The sequence below is a fragment of the Paramacrobiotus metropolitanus genome, unplaced genomic scaffold, assembly GCF_019649055.1.
Source record: "Paramacrobiotus metropolitanus isolate TYO unplaced genomic scaffold, Prichtersi_v1.0 Parri_scaffold0000110, whole genome shotgun sequence".
Classification (NCBI taxonomy): domain Eukaryota; kingdom Metazoa; phylum Tardigrada; class Eutardigrada; order Parachela; family Macrobiotidae; genus Paramacrobiotus; species Paramacrobiotus metropolitanus.
Window position 1 is genome coordinate 86,284 of NW_026570330.1, and position 15,105 is coordinate 101,388.

The 15,105-nt window shown below is 46.4% G+C and overlaps 1 pseudogene; it reads left to right on the forward strand.

Annotated features, from left to right (window-relative positions):
- The first annotated feature begins 8,394 nt into the window (after positions 1-8,394).
- LOC129597869 (uncharacterized) lies at positions 8,395-9,285 on the forward strand (annotated as a pseudogene).
- Positions 9,286-15,105: the final 5,820 nt, after the last annotated feature.

Here is a 15,105-nt window from a genome sequence, read left to right on the forward strand (position 1 = left end):
TTCTCGCTGAATGTCATAGGGCTTGCTGTCGGCGTCGGGTCAGGTATTGCGATAAAAAGGTGGACCGCGTGAGGTCGTAAGACTTCATGCCAGTTTGTCACGACGTGGAGAAATAATTGAGTCTTTACTGAAACACGTAGGGTGGTTAGTAATATGTTCAGCGAGCCAAAAAATACAGCTGAACGCGGTTCCTGTGTGAAAGGCCACATGCGCATCTGACACTTTACTATTCTGCTTTATTTATTTGAAAAAATGACCTACGCAAAAGCACGGAATCAGAAGTGTAGTTAAGAGGTACATAGAGCATCAAACACTGAGTAAACTGATACAATGCTTAACTGGAAAATGTGAATACCTTATTGCAAAGCACAGAATGCAACAGTAGCGATACAGAGACCACTAAGAAATCAGAAGACTTTTAGATGCAGACGCCGTCTTGGCCGACGATGGGAGCGTAGCAGATGCCGTTGCAGCAGTGTTCGTCGACGTAGCAGTAGTTGTTGATGTGCCGGCATTCCGCGCGCTTCCGCCGTCCGTGACTGCGCCGCTCGAAGCCAGCGCTGCCGCCCGCGGAAGGACGCCCACTCATGTCGATGTAAACGCTGCCACCTTGACCTCCATAGCCAATGCCGCCGTGTGCGACGTTGCGGTTGGATCCGCCTCCGCCGCCTCCGTTTCCGCTGCCACTCCCGGATAACGCAGTCAGGATACCCAGTCCCACTCCCCCCCCGGCCACCGTCCTTAACGCATCATAAACCAGGAAGTGTCCGCAAACTAACAGATACACCACCGATCGGACGCCCGCCATTGATATCCGGAATGCATTGTGGAATTTGAGAGGTGAAGTACAGTAACTGTTGTACGAGTGATGGATATAAAATAGCTTATCTAGCTAGTAAAATATAATAGCTTATCCAGTGATGGATAAGCTATTATCCATCGCTGGATTATCCATCCTGCTACCAGTACCGTTGTAAAATTAATTAATAGTTAACCGTGTTTCTATAGTGCTGAGGTCGAGAAAGTGGAACGGGTTTATGAACAGAAAGTTTTTATATAGAGCAAACCAGGAACTGGGTGTGGGCAGAAAATGCAAGCTATCAAATGCGTCATGATTCAAACAAACGGATATTAATGGGTGTCACGCCGCCCACGTAACCACGTTCAAAGAGATCCGAGATAACTTCGAGAAACCGTGCAACATTACAGATTTCGCTGTACTTGCGATAGTGATTATTTCTTCCGGTGATTAGATCAGCCCGGTATTTGAGCCGTTAACTGATCGCATCTGATTCGATTAAGATACGCATCTCGAACAAGTTAGTGACTACCGATAATACCAGGCCACTGTTTCAACGGAAATGATGCAAAGACTTGAGTCAGCACCGCAAGAAAAGAACGTATTTAAACGAATTTCAAGCCAAGTGCAGCACAAACTTGAATTATTTGGTTTTCCTGCGTTTCTTCCTCTTTAGCGGCGTATATCCGTATTACAGTTCGCAATCAGAAGAAGGCGAAGCGCTATTGCGATGATGGAGTTTCAAATGCGCAACAACGCCGTGGTTTTGGTGCTATGCATCTTAGGTTTCTCCTCCTTAACTGCTGCGGTTTGGAGTCCTCCTCCCTTCTCACTTAACCCCTTCCCCGGACACCACTGGGTGCCGGTACCAGCGGGAGCGTCGCCCAGCGCTGCCGGCCATTCCAACTCCGCGGGCGGTGGCAGTGGCTACGGAGGTCATGGAGGCCGTGTCTACCTCGACATGAGCGGCCGCTCTGCGGGCGGCGGCTTCGAGCGGCGCAGTCACGGACGGCGGAAGCGCGCGGAATGCCGGCACATAAACAACTACTGCTACGCCGACGAGCACTGCTGCAACGGCGTCTGCTACGTCGCCGTCGTCGGCCAACACGGCGTCTGCATATAGAAGCGTTCTTCTGATTTTCTAGCGATCGTTTTTCTATGCAGTCCTTTTTTACATTTAGACGTTGTGTTTTATTTGATGTTTTTTGTGTAATTTTCATGTAGTGCTTTTGCGAAGGCTTTCTCTAAAAACAAGCAGGTGTTGCTAAATAAAAAGGAAACGACCGTGTGTAGATTTTTGGTCTAGTTGGGACTTGTGCGACATGGCAGCTCATTGAGCTGCCGTAAAACCGATAATCAGGAATTTACAATTAGGAATTATGATGAAGGTTTATAATCGTACAGAGAGGGTTTACGATTTCGTATATTACTCCGATTTCAATACTGCAGTTAAATTTTGAACAAATGCTAACGGATGTTATGTCAAATACCGCGTTTCGAAAAAACTTGGCGCTGCGCGGACTGAAAAGTCTATCATGGAGTCACCAGCGCATTCCCGTGATAAGCGGGGTTACAGAACTTCCGAAATACAGTATTCTATTGCTCAGCTGTCTATTGTAAGGGTAAGGAAGCGGCAAGAGTGCATGATCCGACAGCGCAGCCGTAGCTCTTCGGATTTCTACTCGTAACAAGAACAAGAACTATCAAAAACTCATAACTCCCCACTCCTGACCCACATAATATTATATAATTATTGAACGAAATGGTGAAGCATATCAACGCTGGTTTTGCAGCGCTTCGAGGGAGTTTCTAGGTGTGTAGGACAGTAGAATGGAAAAAAGACCTTGTGGTAAGCCAGTCAGAACAGGTAATCACAACAGCGTGAACATCTTAGACAAAATATATACTGTATACTGCTCGAAAGCGCAGTGATGGTAACAGTATCAAAAGATAATTCCTTTAAACGCTGTTTGATTTTCCTTGCTGTTCTTATTACAGAGCGACCAATGACAACCACACTCAGCCTCGAAAAAAAAGGAATAAAGAGTTTATACTGGGTAACATTAAGAAAAAGATTTCGTACAACAAGTCAACGTCGCTTCAACACAGAGCACACTTCGGCAAGCTTCTGCCCAATGCAGAGCGTTAAATAAATATCCATAAACATCGCTGGATGATTAGCATTATGGTACATGGATACTCGCAACACGAATATCTCTCAACAAGTCGTCATCATAGAACGCAAAGGCCTAAATACACACTCCGTGTTGACCTGTGACGGGGACGTAGCAGATGCCGTTGCAGCAGTGTTCGTCGGCGTAGCAGTAGTTGTTGATGTGCCGGCATTCCGCGCGCTTCCGCCGTCCGTGACTGCGTCGCTCGAAGCCCGCGCTGCCGCCCGCGGAGGGACGCCCACTCATGTCGATGTACACACTGCCTCCTTGTCCTCCGTATCCGGAACCGCCGTGTGCCACGTTGCTATTGGATCCTCCTCCGCCTCCGCCTCCTCCGTTGCCCTTGAAAGCGTTCCCGATGGTCGTCAATCCGGAGCCGATGCCCACCATTTTGGAAAAATCTAAAGCACTACTGGTGTGAATATAAAAAGCGCACAGCATTGCAACACCAACTACACTGAGCAATCGCAAATCCATTTTTAAAACAGTATTTGCTTATTAATACGGTCACGAATACTCGTAAATGCCGCTAAAGAAGTAAAACTGTGAACAACCTTAGTAATTGATAACTGAAGCGTGTACAGCAGCTTAAGGGTGTGTAAAACTTAAATACACCCTTACACATACTCCCTCATTCTCCTTTTTTGCGCCATTTCCGTTGAAAAAAGAGTTTTTTCATGTAAGCACATGCGCTAATGCGTGATGTGCACGTTAATCGATCAGATGCGATCAGTTGACGGTCTACGCTCCGTAATGAGTGGTATTGATCATAGTACAGCTGGTTGTTACCCAAAGCACGATTTGTATACCGGTACTTGTGCGGTGGTTCTGTTGCACATTTCTCACGGTTATCATAAATCTGTGTGAACTTGAGTGACGTTATCGCGTAACATAAGCTAACATGCGCTTATTTGAAGTACTGACGCACTGGATCACTCAGATTTTTCGCCATTTTGGAGACACTTCCTAATTGGTGTTCACGCCCAGTTCCTGGTGTTCTCCAAATAAAAAGGCGCATTTGGCGACACAGTTTCGCACTTTGAGGAACGGTTTTCAAGACATTAACTGCCTACAAAATTTCTAGAAGCAGTATTTGTGGCATCCAGCACGGGTTAAGACCGTTAATCGATTTACGGCTGATTTTATCCTCAGCAAAATTCCATAATGCAGTTCGGGATGTCGTTGGCAAGCACCGTATCCGTGGTGTATTTGTTGGTTTGCGGGCATCTGCTGGTGTGTGACGCATGGGGAACAGTTGCTGGAGGAGTGGGATTGGGCATCCTGACTGCGTTATCCGGAAGCGGCAGTGGAAACGGAGGCGGAGGATCCAACCACAACGTCGCCCATGGCGGAATCGGTTACGGAGGACAGGGAGGCAACGTCTACATCGATATGAGCGGCCGATCACCCGCGGGCGGCAGCGCTGGCTTCGAGCGGCGCAGTCACGGACGGCGGAAGCGAGCGGAGTGCCGGCACATCAACAACTACTGCTACGCCGACGAGCACTGCTGCAACGGCGTCTGCTACGTCCCCGTCGTCGGACAGCACGGCGTCTGTATTTAGATTTGTGTATTAAAGCGGATGATTGTTTTACCTGTTCTGACCAGCTTACCGTCAGCGTAGCATGACTGCGCACATTAATCGGAAGCTGGCCATTCTATTTCTAGACCTGATTTTAATTTTCGTTCTGCTTCCGTGCGTTCGAGACGTTCTAATAAAATTAGCCCGGCAATTTGGCCGTATACGTAGTGAACTGGTGTTTCTCGATTCTGGTAATCGTAATTATAGCTCATTCGTTGCCTTACATCCTTTTCCAGCCTGAACAGTCACTTATTCCGTAGAAGCACTGTATAAGCAATCCCAGCTGAGATGCTTTAAGAGCATCGTTTAAGTATGGTCTCCATGATGAGGCTTTGAGTTAGGCTGATGCACACATTATGAGGAGTATCCAACGAAAAGCAGTACGAATAAAACAGTGAGACTGTGAATATTATTACCAAAAAGAGCCGGCTACCGATCACTTCGGCCGTTTTCATTTCGGCCGCGCTCATTTCGGCCAAAGTTTTTCGGCCGCCATTCACTTCGGCAGTGATTCACTTCGTCCGTCATTCATTTCGGCCGCCGATCACTTCAGCCACAGTACCTTTCGGCCGACGCTCAGTTTGGTTTGATTTACAAGAAAACGATACTTTCGATATAAGTTTGTCGGAAACTTAAAACCGTTTAATCAAAAAAGTGATAGCAAATGGCCGCGTTCATATCATTTTGCACGCACAATTTGAGTGAGCAATTCTTCCAGTGTTACGGTCACCATCATGTCTCCCTTTGATGACCCGAAGTCACGACGCCTACAGGAAAAGTACTGAAAGCTAACCGTAAGACACCAAGAAACATAAAAAATAAAAAGAAGTCTCCATATTATCATGAATCATCTAAGGATAACCTGAGAATACCGATGACAACAAAAATAATCGAAGAAAACCTAAGAAACCTAAGGAAACCTAAGAAACCTAAGAAACCTAAGAAACCTAAGAAACCTAAGAAACCTAAGAAACCTAATAAACCTAATAAACCTAAAAACCTTAGAAAAACCAAAAACCAATGAATTATGAAACCATTTTAAACCTAAAAATCTTAGATAACCCAAAAAACGTGGGAAATCCAGGAAAACCTAAGATGGCCGAAATGTTCAGTTGCCGAAATGAGCATTGGCCGAATTCAGTGTTGGCCGAAGTGAGCCACGGCCGAAATGAACGTTGGCCGAAGTGAACCTGTGCGGCCGAAACGTAACGCGGCCGAAGTGATCGGACGCGAAAAGGGCCGTATTAGCAACCATGAGTTCCTATTTTCAACTGGATCAGAGATGAATAGAGTAACAGAGCAGCAAGACAAGAACTGCCGCTTCACAGTAACATAAACGCCTTCAGATTCATAATTCGATGATACTTCCCACTATTTTCGCGCTTGCAAAATTAATAATTTGCACCGGCTGCAATAAGTCTTTGTCAAGAGCATAAAATTCGTCTGACGCCACGAAGAGCGTACGTCACGCTTTTCCAATTCGACAATCCCAATACCATTTCCCAGTAAATTCCACAATTCCACAATATCCCAATACCATTCTGCGTAAACTGCGGAAGCCATGTGGAAACAAACGGCCATCACGGGCTTTCTTGTTCCAGCAGCAGAGGCAGATGGTCTAGACATACCCAACTAAACGCTGAAACAAAGCGGGCTTTGGAGCACGCGGGGTAGCCATGCCAAAGCGAGCCACTCGGACTGTCAGGCAAGGATAACACGCGGCCAGACGGCATGACTCTCGTGCCGGTGCGGGATGGTAAGGCGCTGGTATGGGACGCTACATGCTGGGACACGGTAGCCGCATCGCATGTCCGGGCAAGTGCGAGTGCATCCGGTAGTGTTGCGCATATGGCCGAAGACGTTAAACGCCGGAAATACCCCTACGTGGAAAGGATGGGTTACCTGCTTTACGCCCTGGCAGTCGAAACTTTTGGCACATTCGGTTCGGATTTTATGGAGCTCATTCGTTTCGCTGGCAGAAAGATTCGCGACGTGACAGGGGAAACCTCGTTCTACTGCGTTTTTGAAGCAGAGATTAAGTCTAGCACTCTAGACTCTAGCTGTAGTGCACGCCGCTGCTGTGTTGGGCACTATGAATATGCGTCCTAGAATGTATGATGGCGATAACGATTTTGGTTGTTTCTTTAACGTTTAAATTTGGATCATTTTAAGTAGTATTACGCGAATGCATATTTTGTCATATTGATGGCCTTTGCCAAATAAAATCATTTCCCAGTGGTAGTGGCGCTCGCGCTCGCAACCACCGCTAGTATAGTAAGTACTGTGAAGTGTGATGTGTATCTTGTGTACGTACTTGTCGTACGTACACTCGTACAATCGTCGTCACAAGTACAGATGATTCGGAACTGTTGTGAAATACACATTATTAGTCCATTACATCAAGACACCTTCCCACTTGTTACCGAATCACTTGTAAAGATCAAAGTCCATCGAAAGCAAGTGACGCATAAAAAAACAGCCATTAGCGTGATAACAGATCCCAGCTGTTGCGCTTATCTCAATGGACTTTGATCTTTACAAGTGAATCGGTAACAAGTGGGAAGGTGTCTTGATGTAATGGACTATTATTGTGAAATTTGTGAGCACAGTGAAAATTATGGCCGCAATTCGGGGAACACGCTGTACTGTATGTTCGCCTTGCAAATTAGCTGGAGTAGTACAGTGGATTTTACAAATATTAATTTTACTTGATAACGTAATCTTTTTGGCAGACTGCAGCCAAAAAAATCCATCGAACCCAAATGCAACTGAAGTGCATCAGTACGCTGCAGGTGTTGTTACTGGATACATCAGTATACAGTAACATTCCCGCCAAAACGTTTTTGAATTGAATCATTATTGGTCAAATCATACTCGTTGTACAAAGTAAGGAAAGAAACACGAAAACTACAACAAGAAAATCTCATTCAATTTATCCAGCCCTTCCATTGTGCCCAACACTGACCCCCTCCCCCCCCACCGTTGAATTTCTATCGACAAGCGCTGCCTTAAAAACTAATGCGAGCGTGCTTCGCCGGTGTGTTGCTGAAGTCTTTTCCCCAGTTCTTTGATAATTGCGATTACTGACGGTTCCACGGGCCCATAGTTTCAACGGCGATTGGAACAAATAGGTAGCGGCCATTCAGGTAAACGTAAAACCTGGATTTCTTATCCTCAGCTTGCACGGCGGTTGCTACCGCTGTGATCGAGGTGGCTTTGACGTGTGACGGCGCAACCGTGTCTACACAAGTCACGTCCCATGCGAGATACAGTCCTCGTTTCCAGGCGAATGTCGTGCAGCCATCTGGACGGCGTTCCGTGGTGTGAGAGGTACCTCGCGGCTCCAGTTTTGCGGGCACACCGGCAGATACACATCCCCGACAAATGATGCTGTTTAAACCGCCATGGCGCGGGTGCTTTCCAGCGGGAAAAGCGCACGACAGCCCGTGGTGCCCGTAACCATCCACGGGTTTGAGACATTTGACGCAGTCATGAGGTTCACAGATTGTGGCGCCAAGGCGGAGACCAATACTTACTAATCTTTAGTTCGTCGTCTTCCAGCAGGTTGCCAATGTAAGCGGATGGCAGAGCATTCAGCCAGATGCCGGCTTCTGGCCTGGACTGGGCAATCCTAGATTTTTGAATCAGTTCTGCAAGCATTTTTGCGCATTGTAACCAGCTGACTGTGCTTCTGTGCAATGCAAACACCGAACGGTAGTAAAACTGAATCACATTACAATATATCATATACATTACATTTCAGAAGATATAGCTTTGCCTGCGTTTCTGTCTTCGTGTTACGCTACAGATTCTCTAGTCAATGAGATTTTACCTGACTCAGATCAAAACTCTCGAGAGGATGCGGTCAAGGTTTATCAAGAAAAAATTGGAGAAGACCCACCGCCTCTGCAGAGCCGCCGTTTGCAGTCAGCTTGGACCGGTTTGATGTACGACAAGATGCACCGTCTCTTAGTGGAAAATGCCGACGTTATTGCTAAAGCTCGCTTGTTGGCCTTGTCTACGAAAGAGTCATCTGCATGGTTGTCGGCGCTGCCTGTGTCCAGCTTGGGAAATCTCCTGGATGACGTGAGTTTACGAGTGGCTGTGGCTTTGCGTTTGGGTGCTTTTATTTGTAATGAGCACAAATGCCGCTGTGGTGAAATGGTGGATAGATACGGTCATCATGGTCTTTCCTGTAAGAAAAGTGCAGGACGGCTGCGGCGCCACAGCGCGCTTAACAATATAATTCAGCGGGCTTTCGGATCAGCTAAAATATCCGCCATCTTGGAACCTCCTGGTCTTGATAGGAAACTGGAAAGCGGCCGGATGGCATGACTTTGTATCCTTGGCAATATGGAAAATCTTTAGTGTGGGATGTCACTGTAGCTGACACGCTTGCGGCAACCTATATCGGTCAAACTTCTGATCACCCTGGCGCAGCCGCGGAAGCCGCTGAGATTCGAAAACTGGGAAAGTATGAGAAGTTGAGAGATCGGTACATTGTCCAGCCTTTGGCTTTCGAAACTTTTGGAGGTTGTGGCCCGAGTACTCAAGGTTTTATTTCGGACCTGGCCAAACGTATCCGGGAGCAGACTGGAGAAATCCGTGCGAAACAGTTTTTATTGCAGCGTTGCAGTTTAGAAATTCAGCGGGGCAATGCTGCCTGTGTTCTTGGTACAGTTGAGTATAGTCGCTCCCTTGATGAACTGTTTTTGGTTTTCTAGATGATGTATTATAAAAGTTTAATTAAGGACTCAGAGATAGATGTCAAAATGTATAACCCGCACTCCGTTTCGGTCAAAGTGCCAGGCTGTTGCACCTTGTTGATTATGTTGTGCATTACCTCTTCGATGCGCTTTGCGTTGTCTGCCAAGGATGCGGCGAGGTTCCTAAAATGTAAATGACCTTTTGGCTTTTGGCTGCACTAACTACTGTTGTTTTTCTGGTACGGTTGCAACAAAAGCGACAGTTGTAATATATCATATGTACAGATAGGTAGGGTTTCCAATTCACAGTGTTCAGTTTGAGGAAGTGTTTCCCATCAAATTTCCGGTATGTACCGACCACCTAGTTGTGCTCCGTCTACCACGTTCGGTCTGTAATGCAGCAGGTTTGATCGTTATGCATTAAACCGTCTCGATGTGACATGTACTTGCCGGATTTTAACAAAATCAGACACGAAATCAAATCTACTTTGTTTTGTGAGCTTTCGAATCGTCGCAGAAAATCAAAACAGATCAACATCAACGCGCAAGAGGAGCAATTTTGCAAGCGACAAGGTTAACAGAAGTAAACACAGAGGTCAACTCAAACTCGAGTTAACTCGAGATTTGGACGCTGGCAAACTGAAGACCATACGTTTATCTCCAGTAAAGTTGCTGTAAATAATAGCAGACGTCGCCATCACTGGCCCGGCAGTCTTATAGGGAATGCATTCAAGAAATCCTTTCGGAACTGAGCCATTTCAGGAGACGCATCAGGCCCAGTGAAGACGCGCACGGAGCCGTCACGACCGGGCGAGGAGAGACCATGGTGAGCGACGTTGAGGGCGCCTGGGTGTGGCGTATCCGGAAACGCGTTTCCCCAGCTTGGGGGTGAAGATGCGGCGCGACCACTGACTACAAGCACAGTCGCCGCCCAAACCGCCAAGCAGGTCACAGAAACCATGAAAAGCTGCGGCATTATTACTGGCCGTTTCCTAGGAGGACAGCATAAGCAAAATAATTTTTTTCTTGCAGATCCGAACGCTTTTATAGCTTGAGAGCGAACCAGGTCAATTTACTTGCTATCTTATATAGATGCAGTTGAAAAGCAGGTAGTCGCTTTTTGCAGCAACACGCTGTTTCCGGGTCCCGCGAACTTTATGTCACATTCTTGCGACTAACGAGAAAGGATATGTCACTAACCGCGGTATATCGCGGTCAGCGTTTGCCTTGAACAGCCGGAAATCTTGATATGACGATGGATCGACAGCGATGCCATCTTACGGAACTGACTAACGCCGATGAATATCACAGACGCACTGCGCAGCCGGCAAAGCGGTATTAAAGCAGTGAGTGTATTTTTATCCAGCAGAATTTTCCCAGTACTTTATTTTCTAAATCATTCTAAAAATTTGTCCGTGTACCAAAATGGCAACCTCTGTTTCCCTTCTTGCGATTCTGTCAGCGCTGTGCCTGCTTTCGTTATTTCCATCAAATAGCAGTGCATTTGATTTCTCCAAAATGGTGGGCATCGGCTCCGGACTGACTACCATCGGGAACGCGTTCAAGGGCAACGGAGGTGGAGGCGGAGGGGGTTCCAATAGCAATGTTGCACACGGCGGTTCCGGATACGGAGGACAAGGAGGCAGCGTCTACATCGATATGAGCGGACGTCCTTCCGCGGGCGGCAGTGCGGGTTTCGAGCGGCGCAGTCATCGACGGCGGAAGCGCGCGAAGTGCCGGCACAGTAACAACTACTGCTACGCCGACGAGCACTGTGGCAACGGCATCTGCTACGTCACCGTCGTCGGTCAACATGGCGTTTGTTTTTAAATGTGGTTTATGTTTCGCTGCGTAGCAATTTTTCCAGGGGCGCTCCAGTTGTTTCGCCGTTTACTATGTAAATTTTAGCCCTGGTCAGCGATCTGTTGTGTAATATAAATACGGTAACGATATTTGGGAAATAAAAGAACTCGAATTGCGCCAATGTGGATAATTAAAGGTTCACAGTTTATAAAACTCAGTGACTTGCACATGTTTCCAACTAGCATGTAGTCTGCGCCTCTGTGGTAAATGGTAACCGTCCTTGCAAAATAACTCGCGGATGGCCTAAAAATAACTTGGGAATAGCCCAAGTATAATACAGTAAAACCTGTCTTTTACATACACCGGTAAATACATACACCTGGAAATTACCTACGCGGAAAGTTTAACCGGCGTTTCCCATAGACTGTAATATAACTCTGTGTAATACATACACCTGGATAATACATACGGTTTTGCTTTAACCGAAGGTGTATTTAGTAAACAGGTTTCACTGTAGCTAGAAATAACTTAGGAATAGCCCAAGAATAACCTAAGAAACATAAGAAACCTAAGAATACCTCCCAAGAAACCCGGAAAACCTGCGAAAATTAAGCGTTTTCCAGTTCTTTTGCGGCGACGTGTGCGCGACCAGACGTCTTGCGTCAAATGTCTCAATGTAAATTATCCCAAACCGAAGCGTCCCAGCGTTAAAATGTCCTGCGGTGAAATGGCTTCGCGGCGAAAGTCGTGCGTCGAATTCAACTGCGGCAAAATGTCACACTCCCCCAGTTCTCCGGGTGTCGCTTTGCGCCTACATAAGCCTCGTGGCTTGTAGTACGCTCGATAAGTTCTGTTAGTTATTCTGAGGTTGACAATATCACAATTTAGAATGGTTACATTACTGCCGGAGGTGTAGATTCTCGTTCGCGTCGATTCATCAACTTAGCTATGCCACATCGAGATTCTTAGCTCATACAAGCTGTACTTTGTCGGTGAATAAGGTCGGTATGCTAGATTTATTACGGAAATTGTTCCTATCGTGCTGGGCTCTCCGTCAGGTGTACTTCCGACAGCGGTGAGTAATGTAGTAATGTAGTGTGTAGTGATGCGCTGGCTTACTTTAACACATCACCGAGTCACACAGCAAAACAATCTGATGACATCTAATCAATTAATCTCGCGCGTAGCGCCCTGACTCAGACTAAAAATATGACACCAAGGGATGACGTTTGCTTTAGCGATTACAACGAAAGAATTCCGGTTGCCAAGAAATCAAGACGGTATAAAGAAAGCAAAGCGTAAACGCGTTATTACTACAGTTGTCTATTCGGCCTTCGTCCTGGTCTTTAATTAGCAGCGCATGATCAGATCATGTTAATCAACCGAAGCGTTTTCCCGGGGAGCATGGATTTTCTACGATTTATTACGCTGGCTGTTGTGACACTATGGCTACGTTTGTGCGTAATTCCAACGAGCCACGCCAATCTAGCTTTGTATCCCAGATGGCCGCCTTTGGCCATATCGTCGGCACAATATCCAGATGGAAGCAGTAGCATTTCCAGCTCCGGAGGCGGTGGCGTCGGGATGAGCGGCCGACCGGCAGCGGGCAGCAGCAGCTTCCAACGACGCAGTCAGGGGCGGCGGAAGCGCGCGGAGTGCCGGCACATCAACAACTACTGCTACGCCGACGAGCACTGCTGCAACGGCGTCTGCCACGTCGCCGTCGTCGGCCAACACGGCGTCTGCATTTAAAGAAGCTCCTTACGCGACAAAATTGCTTTTCATATCTGTTAATGTGCCGGTGTGCATAAACGCTTACTCTGGCGTAAATTCGTAGTACATACGGTTGTACTGAGTAATATAACCTTTACATTACAGTTTTGAATTTCTGGATTAGTGCCAGCTTTTTTGATTTGTCAGTGTGAGTTAAAATACTTGCCGGAACTGGAATACTCGTATGCAGATCTGCGAATCTGATTCAGGACACCGATGTCACAAAATAAGAAATCTCGAACAAAGTCTGAATCCTAAATCTGTTAATATCTGTACGAGGAGGGGGTAAAATTATGAGCTCGATGCACCCAAGCAAGGGGTAACAGAGCTCGTTATCTGTGCCCGTGACTGTGCAACACGGCCAGCCACCAAGAGACGGCAGCCCGTGCTATCACGCAGAACACATGAAGCAGTCATTGAGCCCGATAGTTTTTTGTCTCCATAGACTTGTATGCTAAACTGAATCACTTCTGTTTTGCACATTTGAGAACGAAACCAAGAAAATAACATTCCAAAAGAATCATAAAAAATTCACGAGATTTTGATACTAAACAAGTTATGATTCATGGTGCCTGACACAAGTTATAGCCATTTGCGTTTCTCGTAGACATAGCATAGAATTCGAATCGACGGTTGGGTTCCACGCACAAACTCTATAGTCTATACTGTGTCTATGAGAAACATAAATGGCCATAACTTGTGTCCTGCACCATGAATCATAACTTGTTTACATGTAGTATCAAAAATCTCGTGAATTTTTTCTGATTCTTTTGGAATGTTATTTGCTTGGTTTCGTTCCCAAATGTGCAAAACAGAAGTGATTCAGTTTAGCATACAAGTCTATGGAGAGTCATTGGAGACAAAAAACTATCGGGCTCATTGACTGCTTCATGTGTTCTGCGTGATAGCACGGGCTGCCGTCTCTTGGTGGCTGGCCGTGTTGCACAGTCACGGGCACAGATAACGAGCTCTGTTACCCCTTGCTCGGGTGCACCGAGCTCATTTACCCCCTCCTCGTATCACATTATACGATTATATCCGAGTGAAACACAGATTATTTTATTATTAAACATCATAGTTTCTTATAATAATTGTTATCAGCACACACAAAAATCACGACATACTATCTTTTATAACTAATTTTATCTTCTAATATTTGTACAAATTGCAGACTCTGTCAAAGTAGGAAATTGACATGCTCCATTTCGTTTACTGTAACTCTGTCGGAGTGATAGGGATGGTAAAAGGAAAAGGCATAAAAAGGGCTCCCATGGTCGTCAATTTTGAGCTGATGCCGGAAAATTTAACCAAAATTGTAAATGCTGCTTATTCGTTAGCAAGGAAACGATCACACTCACAACAACCAGCGTACTGATTTCGTAGTCAGCCGGCTACGCGGGATATCACAGTAGATGAGATGCGATCAGTGGGTAGTGTGTACTGCTTAAGTGGCCAGCTGTTGCGTTAAATTCTGCCAGTGTGAGCACTGCCGGAAGTAAAGATGCATCTAATAATGATGCACGTGTCTTTTGGTCGTTACCTTTGATCCTTGCGAAGGCCGCTCAGCATTTTTACGTAATATGCTGCACATTTCTATGAATGATCGTTGAGTGCCTCAAATTGCCTCACTTCCTGTTCAACTGCAGTGACCAATCAAACTTCCTGTTCGGGGCAAATAAAAAGCGGTTCCAGAATGTTGTTATTTCACACACTGATTTCCTTTTCGAAGCGTTGCGCCGGCTCAGTACTAGTTGATAAGTCAGTAAAAAATTAATATCAGAGTTAAGTACGGCAAGCAGCATCGGGTTCTGTTTTCTTCACGGCCGTTAGAATTATTTGCACACTTTGCACTGTCCATAATGCACGTCAGAGTCGGCGCTGTGTCCGTGGTGTGTCTGTTACTGTGCAGCCATTTTCTGCCGTGTGACGCTTTTGTCAACATCCTGACTGATTTATTCGGCGGTGGCAATAATGGCGGTGGTAATAGAGGAGGCGGAGGAGTATCTAACCGCAACGAGGCACACGGTGGCATCGGATTGGGCGGACAGGGAGGCAGCGTCTACATCGACATGAGCGGTCGTTCTGGCAGCGGAAACAGCGGATTCGAACGGCGCAGTCACGGACGGCGGAAGCGGAATGCCGACGCGGTAACAACTACAGCCATACCGACGAGCAGCGATGCTACGGTGTTTGCATCTTAATTAAAAGACCGCGCTTTGTACTTGCTAGAATATTTTGTGTACTGTTTTTTTACGCTTATATCTCTCTC